This window comes from Capsicum annuum, chromosome 2 (genome assembly GCF_002878395.1).
Source record: "Capsicum annuum cultivar UCD-10X-F1 chromosome 2, UCD10Xv1.1, whole genome shotgun sequence".
Classification (NCBI taxonomy): Eukaryota; Viridiplantae; Streptophyta; class Magnoliopsida; order Solanales; family Solanaceae; genus Capsicum; species Capsicum annuum.
Window position 1 is genome coordinate 23,967,357 of NC_061112.1, and position 19,381 is coordinate 23,986,737.

The following is a 19,381-nucleotide window of genomic DNA, read 5'->3' on the forward strand; positions in this document are numbered from 1 at the left end:
TTGCGGTCCGAATCTTGTGAGAAGAGTTTTCAGGAGTTGAAGACTCGACTCACTTCAACCCCTGTTTTGACTTTGCCTGATGGTGTTGATGGTTTTGTGGTGTACTATGATGCTTCGAGAGTTAGGTTGGGTTGTGTATTGATGCAGAAGGGTAAGGTGATAGCTTATGCTTCTAGACAGTTGAAACCCCATGAGAAAAATTACCCCACCTATGACCTTGAGTTGGCTGCTGTTGTGTTTGCTTTGAAAATTTGGAGACACTATTTGTATGGTGTCCATATTGATGTTTTCACTGATCATAAGAGTCTGCAATATGTGTTTACCCGGAGAGAATTGAATTTTAGGCAGAGATGATGGTTAGAATTGTTAAAGGACTATGATATAAGTGTGTTGTACCATCCGGGCAAAGCCAATGTTATGGCGGATGTCATAAGTAAAGTGTCCATGGGTAGTGTTTCATATGTGGTAGAAGGTAAGAAGGAGTTGGCTCGTGATGTACATCGTTTGGCTAGATTAGGGGTTAGGTTGTTTGACTCTGCTGAAGGTAGTATAGGGGTTCAGAGTAGTTCCGAATCCTCCTTGGTTTCGAAAGTGAAGGAAAACCAATACTTAGATGCTAGTTTGGTCAGACTGAAAGAGTCATTCAAGGACCAAAAAGTAGAGGTTTTTTCCCAAGGGGGAGATGGTGTGTTGAGATTACAGGGTAGATTGTGTGTCCCGAATGTTGATGATTTGAGACAGAGGATTATGGTTGAAGTGTACAGGGCGAGATATTCTATTCATCCTGGTGCCACCAAGAGTATTGAGACTTACGGGAAATCTATTGGTGGAGTGGCATGAAGAAAGATAGAGCAGCGTTTGTAGCTAAGTGTGCAACATGCCAATAGGTTAAGGTTAAACACCAACGACCTAGTGGTATGATGCAAGAATTTAGTATTCCCACCTGGAAGTGGGAAGAGATAAATATGGACTTCATGATTGGTTTACTCCTTCCCGATGCCATCATGATTCCATTTGGGTTGTGGTTGATAGATTGACTAAGTCTGCTCATTTCTTACCTATTCATACTTCATATACTGCTTAGTTACACTAGATTGTATATCCGAGAGCTAGTCAGACTGCATGGAGCTCCCTTGTCTATCATTTCGGATAGGGGTACTCTTTTTACTTCACAATTTTGGAAAGCTTTTCAGAAGGGTCTTGGTACCCAAGTGCTTTTGAGTTTTGCTTTTCATCCACAGACCGATGGTCAGGCTGAGCGGACCATCCATACCTTAGAGGATATGTTGAGAGCTTGTGCACTAGACTTTAAGGGAAGTTGGGAAGATCACTTATCGTTGATAGAATTTGCTTATAATAACAGCTTTCACTCTAGTATTGGCATGGCTCCGTTTAAAGCCTTGTATAGAAGAAAGTGTAGATCACCCATAGGTTGGTTCGAGGTGGGTGAACCAGCTGTGAGTAGTCCTGATTCGGTATTCGAGGCTATGGAAAAAGTTAAGTTGATTAGGGAAAGGTTGAAAACTGCGCAGAGCCATCAGAAGTCATATGCGGATATTAGAAGGAGAAACCTTGAGTTTGAAGTTGGTGACCTAGTGTATCTGAAAATTTCACCCATGAGGGGGGTAAAGAGATTCATAAAGAAGGGGAAGCTTAGTCCCCGTTAAGTTGGTCCTTATAAAATTCTTAGCCGTGTTGGTAAGGTAGCTTATGAGGTCAAGTTGCCTTCCGAGTTGTCCTCTGTTCATCCAATATTCCATGTCTCCATGCTTAGAAAGAATATTAGCGATGCTGTGGTAGTGAATTCCTCTGTGAGTGCTGACATTCAAGAAAATCTTTCTTTTGATGAGATTCCTGTTGAGATTCTTGAGTTCAGTATCCGAAGACTAAGGAACAAAGAAGTTCCCTTAGTCAAGGTGTTGTGGCGAAACCAATCTGTTAAGGGTGCAACTTGGGAAGCTGAGGCGGATATGCGATCCAAGTACCCGCACCTATTTTTTGCGAACTCCGATCAAGCCAAAGGTACCGTTCTTTTCTAAATCATTCACTTTTGATAAAAGTTGCAGTAGTTCAGCTGTTATTTATTATGTGTTCAGCTGTAGTTTCTTGAATTTATGCATTCTATTTTGCATTCGGAGTGAGAAATGATGTGGTGATGAGTCTAACGAATGGTTTCAGCTATATGCTCTATTCCCTATCTAATCGTGGCATGTCTAGCGTTAACGTTTTGAAATTTTGTGCGTCGTGTTGGGTTCTATCTTCTAGAATGAATTATAAATTTTCCGTGTGAAATGTCTTAAATTATGACCCACAAATGCGTAGAGTACCAAATAATATTTCCAACGATATGTGGATCATCCAAAACGGACACCCGATCAACGAGTTATGAACATTTCGATCGAACCATGAATACTAGGGAACAGCAAAACGTGCATGAAAAAGTACTAAGGCCTGGTGTATTTTTTTCTCCAATTTTAAACAATCATAACTCCTTGTACATAATGATCTGGGTGATCTACTATATATCAACGGAAAGCTCTGCGAGTCCTTTTTCTAATGAAATTGGTTTCATCCAATTTGTCTATAGAAGCAAAAAGTTGTGGTCGATCTACTTCAGCCTATCAAAAGCAAATTTTTGGGTCAACTTCAAATGATCATAACTCCTTGTACACAATGATCTTGGTGAGATACTATATATCAATGGAAATATATGAGAGTCCTATTTCTAATGAAATTGGTTTCATCCAATTTGGATATCGGAGTAAAACGTTATGGTTGATCTACTTCAGACTATCAAAACAGTCCACCAAAGGACAGAATCGAGAATTATTTGATTTTTAGGGGCATTCTGGTCATCCTCCCTCACCCAAAATCCGTCCTAACCCTATATTAAAGCCTATTAGAAACATTATATGTTATATTTCATCAAATTCCCTCAAAAATAAAACCCTAAGCTCCTACATCCAACTTCAAGAACCTCCAAAGTTCACCATTAATTCTGCAAATTTCTTCAAGATTCCAAGTTCCTAGTTCATGAACTCCAAGAACCATCATTCAAAGGCACGATTAACATATCAAAAATGAGTATCGATCTAAAGTTCATCATTCAAGGTATGTGGGGTTTTTCAACATGAACTCTCTTTTGTTCTTGTGCCCAAAAGTAATTTTCTTTAAAAAGGCATGATTTTTATTTGATTTTTACGAATTTGAAGCATGAACCCAAATCTTATGATGATTATTATGAAATCTTGATGTTTATGATTTTGAAAGATGAATTTACATATGTGGAGATATAAAGCATGAATCTTGAATGATATTTATCATGATTTTGATATTTGGGTCGTGAATCCCCATTGGAAATTATGTTTTTTTGAGAAAGTGTGTGTTATAAGCATGTTGATGTTGAATATTTGAGATATTTTGAATGATTTGAACTTTTGGTCTTAATGGAGTTGTTTTGAACTCGAGTGTGAAAGAAATCCACAACGTGGTCGATTTTGATAGATGGAAAGCATGATGGCTCCCGATGTATATTTATATATTACTGGAATTGTTTTGTTGTGGATTGTCTTTGAAATAATCTGAGCTAAGTCCGGAAGAAATCTTTAGCACCGAGTGGGAGGTATAAAGCGACCTTGCTTCCCTAGAACTACGTGCCCCCGTAAGAGTGAGCCTGAGGTTGATTTATATAGTGATCACTAGTTTGTGTGGATTTGGTATCAATAGTCCTACTCCGATGGCAAGGATAGAACGGCTCTCCCCAACGTGGGTTGTAGGTTGGACTCCATGTAGCTCACATGGTTTATGTCGGTTATAGGATCTCCCAGTGTGTGTGTGTTTTCTTGTGTCTATGGTGAACGGTGAAGTGATTTAAAAGTGGAATTATGAAAGTTATTCTTTCGAAAGATTTAAATGATATTTACATTATGAGAATTGATATTCTTGATGACCTGAAAGTGATTGACAAATTATATGATAACTCACATGTGTTATTGTACTTATTTCATCCTCTTATGATTATGATGATTTTCTTCGAGCTATGTGAGTCTTTCATACATCCTGCATATTTCTTATAAATACTTATGATGATGATGTTTATACAATTGTATACACCCCCATATACTCGATTCCTTTCCATGGTACTGACCCACAAATTCGGATGTGGGCTGCATTTTCTCAGAATGTAGGTTCAGGTGCTCAGTTCCAGGTTCGACAGTGATTCTTCAGGCACGCTGTTCTACATCCTCTATTGTGGTGAGTCCTCATGTTCTGAGGACGTGATGTCTGATGTTGGTTTTATGGAATTGTTTACATTTGATAACTGAGTATGAGTCAGTTGGGGCATGTCTCAATGGCTCTCTGGGTTTATTGATTCTCTTAGAGGCTTGTCAGACTAGTATAGATGTTGGGAGTTGACTAATAAGTCATATTTTGCTATCTTTCTGAAATTCTTTTATTCTTGGATGATGATTACTCTGTTTATATTTGAGGGTTATTTATGGAAACCCCGTTGATTTGTGTTAAACTGAATGAAAATGGCTCAAAGGGTTAGCTTGGGGCTACTCGTAGCCTCAAGCACCGTGTGACGCTTCGGGACCCATTTTACGGGGCGTTACAAATTAATTCGGTGGTGTACCACCACATATTTCTTCTATATTTCAATAAGAAATAATCACACCTTTCACCAACATCAACCTGGCAACCCTCAACATATACACATCAAATAGTCCATAAAATAGCCCCAAATTAGCCTTTGTCGCAATAACCAAATATTAAACTCATCATCCGTTGAGTTCTCAATAACAACACATCCATAATTCTTTCCAAAATTCATATATAAGGAGGAAAAATTGGATCATTCACCTTATCTTAATCTTATGCAACTTGTCCATTTAATTTGAACTCTTCAAGAACTTCAACTTTCCTTCACACTTTAAACCAAAGAAAAAAAGAGATATCTCTTAATAACAAAGAAAAGTGAGCAGGTAGGTTGTTTGATATTTTGCCATATATTTACAATTAGGCATGTATAGCATGTTTTCCTAACTTCCATGAAAGAACTAAGCTAAACTTTAAGTGTTTTTACTTACATTGTCTTGCAAAGATTAGGGGGTTTTCAAGAACCCTAGAAAGAAAAATAGGGCTACTCCTTGTTATTTTAGAGAGAGTGGAGAGAATTTGTTAAATATAATCATTTTTGTGACTTAGCAATGAAGGAAAATGACCAGCAACTTGGCCTTATAAAGGCCTTATTTTGGCCACCTCCTTAGCTGCATTTTGGACCTTAAAATTAGTCAAATTGGTCTAAGTAGGTGATGCACCTACTTAAGGAGTTCAAGCTGCTCAAAAGGTCAAAGTAGGTGATGCACCTACTTGCTTAATTCTTAGTTGGGGTTAATTAAATTCGGCCTTGGCAGACTTAAGCATTGGGCCTTTTCTCCATTTTCTTTCGTCTTTTACTTAATTTGAGCCCAAATACGTATACTAATAAAGGCCTAAATCTGATCCATGAACTTGGTCCATTAACTTGGATCATATAACTCAAGTAGGTGACTCACCTGCTAGCTTAATTAAGTCAAGAAAGCACCTCAACAAATTACTCCATTTTTAATTCTTAATCCCTTTAATCTAGCTTAAAACTTGTATACACTTGGTTACTTCAAACTTTAGATTCAAATACTAGCTTACGATCCCAAGCTTAAATAGTTGTATCGATGTTTACTTGGTAGCATCACATTAAAACATACGGGAAGCATCTAGAATTCTATCTACGCCATTAATACTCACGTAACAAATCTCGTCCATTACCTATACACAAGGATATACAAAGTTCCATATGAATAGAACCAGAACATGCAAAATACAGGTTGTTACATTGTAAGACCCCATAAAGTTTCCCCATAGTTTGAGCCTTTAGAACATGTCAAGTTAAACCTTATTCCATCTCTAAAATATTTACGAATGACTTCTAAAGTGATTAGTATTTAAATCATATAGAGTTTTCCAAAAAATGACCTTTTATCATGTAGGAAATTGAATTATCTTTCCAACAAATTCCATTTCATTAAAATTCAACATCGGAAGAGAAAGATATGGCTAAATTACAGAAAGCAGTTTGAACTACCTAGGTGCAATGGAGAGGTCGATGGACCGTCGAGCTAGCGACGGACCATCTCCCAAACCATCGTAGAGGAGGCAGTGAGACCTCAGTCTGGTTAGGCGCGATAGTAACGCCGACGGACCATCGATTCAATGACAGACCGTTGACCCAACCGTCGCAGGCAAGGTAGAAAGTCCAAATCTATCCCAGGTGCGACGGTCAAGACCGACGAACTGTTGACCCAATGATGGACCATCGTACCCACCATTGCATATTTTGTTCAGTGATTATAAGTTATTTTTAAAAGGGGCTTTTTGGTTTTTTCCTCCCTTTTTACATCTTAATATACCCAAATGAACCAGATAACTTCAGTTCATCGAAAAGCATCTCAAAGCTAGGGTTCTTCGTCAAGAACAAACCCAAATTCCTTCTCTAAGAAATTCAAGAACTCACCATAATTTTTGTAAATTGAGTTAAGATTCAAAGTCCCCAAGTCAAAGGCTTCAAGAACCTTCCCTCAAGAGTTCCAAAAAAGAGTCTCAAGCAAGCTTATTCATCCAATTTCACAATCTAAGGTATGTGGGGTTTGAAAAAGGGTAATCCTTTCACCCTTGTGCCCAAAGGCTTATTTTAAAATTACAAGTTTTCTGCAATTTATGAGATTTTACATGAAATTGAGTTAGGGTTTTTCACCCGTTATCATTAGTTGCAAACTTTTGATACTTCCCATGAATTGAAAGTCAATTAGCATGATTTTGCATATGTTTCTATTCTTATTGATGAGACTTACAGATTTCAAGATACCTTATGAGTAATTGCATTCTTAAGCATGAATTTTGAGATGTTGACTTGAGATTTACTGTTTGGGTCAATAGACCCCCATTTTAAGAGTTATTGTTCAAGACTGTTTGGGTATATATTGTTAAAGAAGAATATATATTTGTTATTTATTATAGACCCTTGAATTATTTTAAGGTAGATTTCCTAAAAGTTCTGAGCTTAAGTATGGGAGTAGTATTTAGCACCGAGTTGGGTATGATACCAAGGTCTCATGTCCCAGAACTACGTGCCCCCATAGGTTTCTGATTTACCCCAAGTGGGTTAACATAATTTATCACTTAATTTAAGGTTCTATTGTGATGGTAAGGGTAGAACAGTTCTCCCCAATGTGGTCAAGACGTTGGAATCCATGTAGCTCACACAGTTTATGTCTATTAGAAGAAACTCTCGAGTTCCAAGTGTCCCGAGTCTAAAAGAGTTCCAGAGTTCCCAAGTGTTAAAAGTTCCTAAAAGTTCTATAAGCTCTAAGTTTTAAAGAAGTTTTACCCTCCACAAGATAAAAGCATGAGTTTGAAAGTATTGTTTACAGCTTCCTTTAGCCTTCAAGTACTGAGAATAAGAGGAGAGTATAGATTTTAAAGTTAAGTATAATGACTCACGAGATTTGTGTTACATGTTTCACTATTTATGATTTATGAGTTTTATATTTTAGACTTATTTAAGCCATGTGAGTCATTCCTATTTGCTTGCATGATTTTATTAAAGAGTATTGATATTGTTTTATGTAAATGTATACACCCCCATATACTCAGTACATTTCCAAAGCGCTGATCCACATATACATCTGTATGCTACATTGTCTCATAATATAGGTTCAGGTGCTCAGTATCAACAGTGACAGTGATTCCCAATTACCTTTGTCTATATTCCACAGTTGGTGAGTCCTGATGGTTCGAGGACCTATATTTGCAGCTTTCCCATTTTCACAGTATTTTGAGTTTTACTTCCAGGTCATAGTGAGTTAGTTGGGGGTCTGTCCCAATGGCTCTCCAGTTTAAATAGTAGAGGCTTTGACAGACTAAACTGTCAGTTGAAGTTATGTTCCAGATCATTAATATTTTTTCTATTCAGACATTATTTCCAGTTATTTCTGATTATAGTTGACCCAATAAAGTATCATTGTTTAGCTTATTTATCCTAAATCAAGCGTTAGAAGTAGTAATAGGCTCAAAGGGTTAGCTTAGGGCTACTTGTATCCTTAAACACCATGTGACTTGGGGCGTTACATATAACCTCCCCCCCCCCCTCCCCAGGAACATTCATCCTTAAATGTTAGCATAATTGTCCAACCAAAACAAGTTCAAGATTAAGTTTAATATTCCCGTTATAACATAGTCCTTATATATTATACTTACTTGTTATTTCTCCAAATCAATATCTTGGACTTTCTCTTTGTATATGAATAAATAGGGGTACTTAGATTTCATCGCTTCTTCTTCTTCCCATGTGATCTATTATACTTGCTAGTTTCTCTAAAGTACTTTCACAGAAGCTATTTCCTTATTTCTTAACCTCTTAACTTGTCGATCTAGAATAGCAATAGGTATTTCTTCATAAGTGAGATCTTCCGTAACTTGTACATCTTTAGTAGGAGTAATATGAGATGGATCTCTAATGTACTTTTGAAGCACTGAGGGGTGGAACACTGGATGGACTGTTGAAAGCTCTTGGAGTAGTTCTAACTCATATAAGACTTGGCCAAACCTTCGAATAATGTTATACAGGCCTATATAATGTGGACTTATTTTTCCTTTCTTACCAAATCTTACTACCCCTTTCATTGGTGATACTTTTAAGAATACTCAATCACTGATAGCAAACTCTAGTCCCCTTCTTTAAATATCAGCATATGATTTGTGTCGACTTTGGGCTGTCTCCAACGTTGTTGGATCACTTTAACCTTTTCCATAGCTTGGTGAGCAAGCTCTGGCCCGAACAAGGAAGTTTCACCTACTTCAAACCATCTAATTGGTGATCTACACTTTATTCCATACAAAGCTTCATATGGTGCCATTTTGATACTTGAATAATACCTATTATTATAGGTGAACTCGATAAGCAGTACGTGATTATCCTGACTACCTTTAAATTCTAATACACAAGCTCGTAACATATCTTAAAGTTTTTGGATGGTACGTTCTCTTTGTCCATCTATTTGAGAGTGAAAAGCAATACTTAAATTCACTTGTGTTCCCAAATTTCTCTGTAAAGACTTCCAAAAATTTGTAGTAAATTGAGCTCCCTGATCTGATATAATAGAGATTGGAACTCTGTGTAGTCGAACTATCTCTTTAATATACAATTTCTCATACTCTTCAACTGTGTAAGTGGTCTTAACTGTAGGAAGTGTGTTGATTAGGTAAGCCTATCAACTATTACCCATATGGAATCAAACTTCAAAGATGGGGGAGGCAAACCAGTGACAAAATCCATGTTGATTATGTCCCACTAATAGATTGGAAGATCGATACATTGTATATAACCCCCGGGATTTTAGTTCTCTACTTTAACTCTTTGATAATTTAGATATTCGACTATAAATTCTGCAATGTTCTTCTTCATGTCACCCCACCAATATAGTTCTTTCAAATCATGATACATTTTAGTTGATCACGGATGGATGAAATACCTTGAATGATGTGTCTCTATCATAATCCTCTTTCTACGCATATCTATATTCGGCATACACAATCTATTTTGGCACCGAAGTACTCCTTCTTACGTAAGCTCAAATGCCTTTATCATACCATATTGTACATTCTTCTTAAGCTATAATAGTATAGGATCTGCAAATTGCTTCTCTTTTACTTCATCTGCTAATGAATATTCTACATTATTATGCACAGTAAGCCCCTCATCTGAAGTTTCAAGAAGGTGAACCCCAAAATTGGCTAGTTGATATAGATCTTTAGTCATCCCTTGTCTTTCTGTAGACGGCGCCATAGCCTTATGACAACTCATCTGCTACCACATTTTCTTTCCTCGGATGATACAAGATATAAACATCATAGTCTTTTAATAGTTCAAGCCACCTTCGTTGCCTCAAATTTAGGTCCTTCTATCTAAAGATATATTGCAAACTCTAATAGTCGGTATATATTTCAACATGAATCCCATACAAATAGTGGCGCCATATTTTTAAAGCAAATATAACTGTTGCTAGATCAGGATAATGTATAGGATAATTTTTCTCATGTGCATGAAATTGTCTTAAGGCATATGCTATTACTTTTACCATGCTACATACACATCCTAAGCCAATTCTTGAAGTATCACAATAACGGCATACCCTTCTGTGCCTTTTGGAAGTACCAATATAGGTGTATAAGTCAACTTATTCCATTAGAACTTGGATGCTTTGTGTGTTAGCTTTGTTAAAGGTGCCAAAATTGAAGAAAACCCATTAATAAATCTCCTATAATAACCTGCCAACCCAAGGAAACTAAGAACCTCTGTAGGTGTTATAGGTCTTGACCAGTTCTTTACAACTTCTATCTTTTGAGTAGCAACCTTTATTCTTTCATTAGATATAATATGACCCAAGAATGCCACGGATTTTAACCAAAACTCACATTTAGAGAAATTTACACATAACTTATGATCATGACGAATCTGTAACACCTGTAATAAGTGAATGGCATGACCTCTTTTGATCTTGAATAAACCAGGATATCTTTAATAAAAACTATCACGAACACATCTAAGAATGGCTTGAACACCCTATTCATCAAATCTATAAAAGTTGTAGGTGCATTTGTTAGTCCAAAGAAAATGACTAGAAACTCGTAATGACCGTACCGTGTTCGAAAATATGTCTTAGGTATATCCTTCTCTTTGACCATCACTTGGTGGTAACTTGACCTCAAATCAATATTTGAGAAACACTTGGAGCCTTGTAATTGATCAAATAAGTCATTAATTCTCAGAAGGGGATATTTGTTCTTAATAGTCACCTTATTCAGTTGATGGTAGTCAATACACATTATTAATGATCCATCTTTCTTATGCACAAATAACACTGGTGTGCCCCAATGGGACATACTGGGCCATATGAATCCTTTTTCTAGAAAGTCTTTTAATTGCTGTTTCAACTCCCGTAAGGGCTATTCTATACAGAGGAAATGAGATTGTATGAGTACCAGGAATCACATCAATACCAAACTCTATTTCTCATTCTAGAGGCAAACCTAGAAAATCTTCAGGAAATACATCAAGAAATTTATTTACCACTGGAATAGTTTGAAGAGTTGGTGGCTTCATATCTGTATCCTTCACTCTAACTAGATGATATATGTAACCCTTGGAAATCATCCTTTTTTCCTTGAAATAAGAAATAAATTTACCTCTTGGCATACCAATGTTACCCCTCTATTTAAGGACTGCCTCCCTTGGAAAATGGAAATACACCCTTTTAGTTCGGCAATCTACTGTGGCATAATAAGAAGCCATCCAATCCATACCCATTATAGCATCAAAATTTACCATTTCTAACTCAACCAGGTCAGCCATTGTATCATGACCACAAATAGTTATTAGACAATTTTGATGCACTCTCCTAGCTAAAATAGATTCACCAACTGGTGTAGATACTTGAAATGGCTTAACTAGTAATTTCGTTGTTCTTTTGAACTTTACAGCAACCAGTGGAGTGACATATGATAATGTAGAACCCGAATCAATTAATGCATATACATAATATAAAAAGATGGACAATGTGCCTGTAACCACATCCAGAGAAGCCTCTAAATTTTGTCAATCCACTAGAGCATATGAATGATTCTGAACTTCACTAGAGCTAGCTTCTCCTTTAGCACCTCTACCATGACCTATAGGTTGTACACCTCTTCCTGAAGAAGGTACCGATGATGATGATGCAATGGCTAATCCAGTAGGTCATGCCATACCACCCATGCCTCTTTGTGGGTATTCTCTCATCATATGCCACGATGTACCACACCAAAATAAGCATTTGTCCCAAACTGACATGCACCTAAATAAAGCTTTCTATATTACTTACATAGCTGTCGAGGAGGTCTTACTTGGTTCATACTCTCTTGCTCTTGATACCCCGCAATTTGTGAACTCTAACTCACACTTATCTGCCCAAACTAATTGCCTTTGGACCACTGAAACTGTGGTAGAGCACTAGCTGTAGAGTAAGAAAATGATGGTCTTGGAGGTTTAGCATAAAATCAAGGTCTAAACTCTCCTTGGGATGCCACAAACTACCCCATAGATCTGGCCCTCTTGGAATACCCTCTTTTCAATTCTTGTGTTCTTCTTCTTTGCCTTTGATCCTATATTTTTTGTACAAAAGCTTGTATCTTTGCTATGTCCATGTATTTATTCAAAGAAGAAATAGTACAATCTCTAACCAGATATGGATATAATCTATCCACATATAGATGAACTCTATCATCCATAGTAGCTACTATATTAGGAGCATACCTAGACAAAGAGTTAAACCAGAGGTTGTACACCCTCACACTCATATTCCCGTGGCGAAGATTTAGGAACTGATCTACACGATCCTCTTAAATCTCAAATGGAAGGTAACGATCACAAATACCTCTTTAAAATCTTTCCAAGTAGCGAAGGTGCATTGATACCCCTAGATTATTTCCAATCATGATACCAATATATAGCCTTCCCTTTGAATATATATGCTGCTAGCTCAACTGTTTCTTTACTCGATATATGCACGACATTGAGAGCCCTTTGGATTTGATCAATAAAGTCCTGTGGGTCTTCATTAAGACTTGATCCGGTGAATGTGGGAGGATCCAATTTAAGAAAATCCTGTGTTCATAGGCTAGCGGCCCTATCTGCAACACTAGAACCTGTGGTTGGAATAGTTTGTCCTTGAACTTGTCTACCAACTATACGAGCCAACAATTGCACCGCATTTCGTAGATCTTGGTCAGTAGCATTAATAGGTGGTTCTGAGGATGTTGTTCTTCCTATTCTTAGCTCTTCTGGAGATTGAAGAGTAAAAGAGGTTTATGATACAAACTCAACTTGATCCTCACTTTGATTAGCTTGTCTAGGTGGTGACTTGCTGGTCCCTTCTCTGATAGCCACGTCTACTCGCTTACCTATATTCTTACTCATTCTTGTAACCGGCATCTTTACTATAGTAAAAAAAATAGATTTAATGGTTAAATATGACTTCACCTATGACTTAGGTTCTATGGCACGATCTAAGTTGTGAAGAAAAAAAGACAACCCCAAAATGTACCAAAGCCTCTTATTTATAGATGTGGTCCACAACACACCCATAAGCAAAACTCTACATAGACACGACTTTGGAAACTCACTAGGACGACCTGCTCTTATACCACTTTTGTCACTCCTCAAATTCTATTGGAGAGGACAGGCACCCATTGTTGTGGTCCAAGAGAACCAATCCATAACCTTATACTTCTTATGCATGTAACTACAATAACCAAAGGTTTTTCCATACATAGATATAATGAATTGATTAGAAATAAATGACAAGCCCAAAACTATATAAACTAGACTTGATTGATGGGGCCATAACATCTAAAAGATAAGACATTATCATGCTTAACTTTAAATTGGTCTACCAAGCCTCTAAAAGATACATATACACTTAGTTAAGGTAGGGACAAACCCCCTCCTTACTCTTGACTATTGTACAGAACTAAAATATATAAAACTAACTAGAAAAGACCCGAATCAAACTGGAGTTCACCAATAGTCACTGGATATCCGAGCTCCTACTGGGGAGGCGTATGAGATAAAGTGTATGTGCCTGTAGAATTAAATACAAGTCCCCTATGAGGGACATCAGTATGAAAATATGTATTGAATATGTAAGGCTGGAGGTACTACACATGATACAAAAGCTCAATAAAAATCAGGTACAAGTGCATAAATAATGCTAGTAGACTATCTTCATATATACTTGTGGGTCTGGGTACATTACATTCTTTTCATTTTTACCCTTCTTACTTCATAATCTTTATAAGCCTTTAATACAAATGACTAGTTACTCGTGATAAATAGATAAATCGGGATTGTCCCATGCTAGGCTTACGCCCCTGAGCTGTCACCCACATATGAACATTAGGATCGGCCTATGCTAGGATTTTTCCCTTGATCTTCCACCCACATATAAGGTATCGAGATCGGCCCATGCTAGGCTTATACCCCTGAGCTGCCACCCATTTTACAAATTTGTGTTACTTAATTTATTTAGCCTTTGAGATTGTTACCTTGGTAGTCATAACATTATGGTACCTTGAAACAATAATCTACCAATAAGGCATATATGAATAAACACTTAATGCAATGTCAAAGAGGTATGGGGCAGACTAAACACGGATGAGATATTTAGGAGCTGAAAATAACATACGGGTCTTATTTGACTGAAAGGAGAACTCTTGAGACTTGCTAGTGAATGTAAAAATGCAGACTTAATAATAAGAATGTAGTGAGGTGCTTTAACACATTAGAGAGTGGGAACATGGTGGTTAGCTACATGGGAGATCATATGCTGCCATTATGTATCATCTATTATGGGAAGGCTTTAGAAGCTTACTTTGTACCACAAATGTTGGATCTCATGCCAAAGAATATGACATAGAGTAGCCTTACATACCCGGTCGTACAACTCCAATGTTAACCCAATTAACTTACTGACTTTAAGATTGCTTATCTATAATAAAGTATATAGTAAAACTAGTATTAGTAACCAACTAACACATTTGGGTTACTTAGCTTCACAAAAATAATAGTCGGGCAGTAAGCCCTTAGTTTATTAATCAAGAGTGTTATTTTAACCCTTTTCTCCTCCAATTATATCCACATACCATACATATTCTTATAAGATTCCCCAAAACAACATTGGCTTTATTACACCCTCCAAATGATGCACAAAATAGAATGGGCAATAAATATATACAATAATTAATTTGGTGGTGTACCACCATACCTTTCTTCTATATATCAATTCGAACTAATGACACCTTTCCCCAACATCAACCTGGCATCCCCCAATATATACACAAAAAATAGTCCACAAAATAGCCCCAAATTAACCTATGTTGCAACAACCAAATATTGAACTCATCATCCGTTAAGTTCTCAATAACAACACATCCATAATTCTTTCCAAAATTCGTATATAAGGAGGACGAAATGGAGCAATCACCTTACCTTAATATTCTGCAAATTGTCCTTATAATTTGAACTCTTCAAGAACTTCAACTTTCCTTCACACTTTAAACCTAAGAAGAAAAGAGATGTCTCTTAATAACAAAGAAAAGTGAGCAGGTAGCTTATTTTATGTTCTGCAATATATTTACAATTAGGCATGTATAGAACGTTTTCCTAATCTTCCATGAAATAATTAACCTAAGCCTTAAGTGTTTTTACTTACCTTGGCTTACAAAGGTGGGGGTTTTTCAAGAACCCTAGAAAGAAAAAAAGGGCTGCTCCTTGTTGTTTTAGAGAGAGGAGAGAGAATTTGAGAATATAATCTTTTTTATGACTTAGAAATGAAGGAAAATGACCAGCAACTTGGCCTTATAAAGGCCCTATTTTTACCACCTCCTTAGCTGCATTTTGGACCTAAAAATAGGTCAAATTGGTCCAAGTAGGTGATGCACCTACTTAAGGAGTTCAAGCTGCTCAAAAGGTCAAAGTGGGTGATGCACCTACTTGCTTAATTCTTAGTTGGGGTTAATTAAATTGGGCCTTGGAAGACAAGCATTAGGTCTTTTCTCCATTTATATTTATATATATATATATATATATATATATTCCTTCTTTTTTTACTTAATTTGAGCCCAAATATACATACTAATAAAGGCCCAAATCTGATCCATGGACTTGGACCATTAACTTGGCTCATATAACTCAAGTATGTGACTCACCTACTAGCTTAATTAAGTCAAGCAAGCACCTCAACAAATTACTCCATTTTTAATTCTTAATCCCTTTCATCTAACTTAAAACTTGTATACACTTGGTCACTTCAAACATTAGATTCAAATACTAGCATACAATCCCAAGCTTAAATAGTTGTATCGATGTTAACTTGGTAGCATCACATTAAAACATATGGACATCATCTATAATTCCATCTACGCCATTAATACTCACATAACAAATCTCATCCATTACCTATACACAAGGCTATACAAAATTCCGTATGAATAGAACCAAAACATGTGAAATACGGGGTATTACAATATTCCTCCATTACAACATGATCTTGGGCATATTTATATGTCCAAGTGCCAATAATTACCCATGTTTATACTTGTTCTATGAGCTAAAACTTGTAAAATTTATTGAGTTTGACCCTAAAATGTATTCTTGAGCTAATGGACATAATTATTGTTGCAGGGCTTGATTTTGGTGCAATTGGACATGATTTTATGCAATAATAAAGAGATTTTGGACCATGGAAGCATTTAGAGTGACATACTAGACATGAAGAAGCTGGGAACAAAATTCAGAAAGCATGGAATGAAGTGGCGAACCATAAGCATTAAATGAAAAATATCCAGTGAAGGTCTATGATAGCTCCGCATTGCGGTCTCTGGTCTTTGCTTTTACCTACGTGCTACAGAGGATGATGACTCCAAGATGTCAAATTCCAGTGAGGCTCCGTGATAATCCCACATCATAGACCCTAGTATTCATGATTACCTCAATGTTGCAGAGGCGGATTATTTTTGAAAAAGTTAAATCCAATAATCTTCCGCGATAAGCCTGTATCACAGACCTTAGCCTCCGCAATAAGCTCCACGACACAGTGAAGAGGAAATTATGGGCAATTATCTCCTAATATAAGAGAAACACTTTAAATCAATTTAGACACCTAGGCATACGTGCAGCAGAGGCCAAAACAATTACAATACTTCTCTTAGGGTTCTTTGAACTTTCATCTTTCATCATTTATTTTTGTATGATTAATTATATTTCATTGATGATGATTTCGAACATGAGTGGCTAAACACCCTTGTTCTGGTGTTGAGGATAAGCATATGATTATATTAATGTTGATTTATCATATGGGTTATTCTTATTCTCTTGTTTCTACTATTTTAATTAATGACCACCATTAGAATAAATCTATAATTCCTTTGTGAACCCGGAAGGAGAATCTTAGGATTGATCAAAGAGTTTAAGGAGCAAGTTTATATTTTTCTACGTAATGAAAAAGGTGAAGTAGCTAATAGGATAGGAATATACCTAAGAGCCTTGTTTAGTTCAATTGCAGGAAGATAACTTAAAACATCTAACTGGATTATTGCATCCTCGCTCAATGGTGTAGTTGCAATGTATATTTAAGTAGAGGATTAGAGATTCAGAAGATCCTGATCATAACCTAAACCCTGTGAATCGATAACCCAATAATCAACACGACAACAACAAGGATAGAGATTTATAACATTATTAATAGTGTATCAATCCTTGAACTCTCACTCATATTATTTACAGCCTTTCTTACGTTGCTATTGACACACTTTGTTATTTATTTATTTAGTAGAGTATACATTAAATTATCACAATCACCTTGATAATCTAAAATACTTGAATAAATTATTGTCGAAACTAAAGTAGATTAAATTACTAATAAAGTAGTCCTCATGGATATGATATCCGATTCTTTAAGTCCTTATATTACTTGTATGATCACGTGCACTTGTGTGTGTAATAGACCACAATAAGTTTTTGGCGCCGTTGTCGAGGACTCAATTAATTAGTAATTTTCTAAATTTTTGGCTTTTGATAATAAATTTAAGTGTTAATGACTTGATCGTAGTGGCTGACTTTTGCAGGAAAAGCAAAGTATCAGACTGGCAAGATCAAAAGAATTGGTTAAGTTGTATTTGGAACTTGAACAGATATTCCATCAAAGGCGAAGAGCAGCAGCACTTTATTACCCAATTCAGCAGATTCAAATAGCAGATCCAGTGGATCCTGTTGATCCTAATGCTCTAATTTCTCCTGCTTCATCGATTCCAACTGCTCCTGCACATGCAGAAGCTAGACTTGTTCATGAAGTGGCAATCCCACTTACAAATAATGCTACTAATTGTATTCGCAAGTCATATGTGGGTGGTCAGATTTAACTGAAGCATAATATAGTACAACTCTTGGACAAGAGTGGGCAGTTCAATGGTTTATCACGAGGACCCACAGTAGAACATATAGAACTTTGTTGAGATAAGTGATACATACATTCCTGTTAGGGTATCTACTAATTATGTCAGACTGACTTTTTTCCCTTTCTCTCTGTTAAGGGAAGCAAAGAGGGGGTTATGTGCTAAACCACCAAACTCCATCACTTCCTGGGATGATTTCGCTCAGAAATTCCTTATTAGATTCTTTTTATCTGGGAAGACAACACATTTGAGAAGTGAGATTCTGAGTCTCAGGTAAAAAGATGGAGAGAATCTTTACCAAGCTTAGGAAAGGTTCAAGGTTATGCTTAGGAATTTCCCTCATCATTATCAGACTAATGATGTATTTGTACACACTTTCATTGAGGGTCTTGAGCAAAACACCGAGATTCTCTGGGATTCAAAGGCACGTAGGCAAGCTCTAGATAAGACTTATGTTGAATTATATACAATGCTGAATTAGATTTCATAGGGGAATCCTATGTGGTATGCTGACACAAGAGGTACTCCAAAGAAGGTTGTAGGTGTGTTAGAGGTTTATTAGTTTATGGCTATATCAACCCAAATTAATGCACTATAGAATCAACTAACAACACAACTCAGCAATATGAATTTGGGAGTCACACGGTCTACACCAATAATAACAAATATAGTTTATTAGGCACATACTTGGTATGAGGTTTGTGGGAGCAATGAACATAAAGCTGATGCTTACACAGCAAATCCAGAGTCTATTAATTATGTGGGGAATGCTAATCATCAAGGACAATAGAATTTTGGTAATACTTACAATCCTAATAGGCAAAACCATCCCAATTTTTCATGGGGTAGAAATCAGGCACAAAATGCTGTCAATACTATAGGCTAGTAAATCAGAATCAACAGCAGCATGCTTCAGGGAATCGGACCACTACTCAAACAAGAAATATTGAAGAGATGATGAAGCATATCATGGATACTCAAGTACATTTGGTATAAGATGTGAAGACCAGCAGATGATCACAAAGAACTTGGAGTTCAAATTGGTCAGATTACAGGAGCACAGAATATGAGGCCTCAGGAAGGTCTACCGAGTAATTTTGAGCCAAACCGAAAATAGGTTAATGTAGTCATTACTCAGAGTAAGGTGCAGCTAAAGAAGTTAGAACCGAAGCAAGTGAATCACAGGGGTATTAATAGTGAAATGGTAAAGGAGAAAGAGAAAGTTGTAGATGACAAAGCTGATAGCAAGGGAACTAAGGTAAAAATTGTAATGCCACCTCCACCTTTCACCCAAAGA

The 19,381-nt window shown here is 36.6% G+C and overlaps 1 non-coding gene across 1 annotated transcript; it reads right to left on the minus strand.

Moving 5' to 3' along the window:
• Positions 1-18,328: 18,328 nt before the first annotated feature.
• LOC124896408 lies at positions 18,329-18,435 on the minus strand. Its single transcript, XR_007052771.1, has one exon. It is a non-coding gene; the product is annotated as a small nucleolar RNA R71 (small nucleolar RNA).
• Between the last annotated feature and the right edge of the window lie 946 nt (positions 18,436-19,381).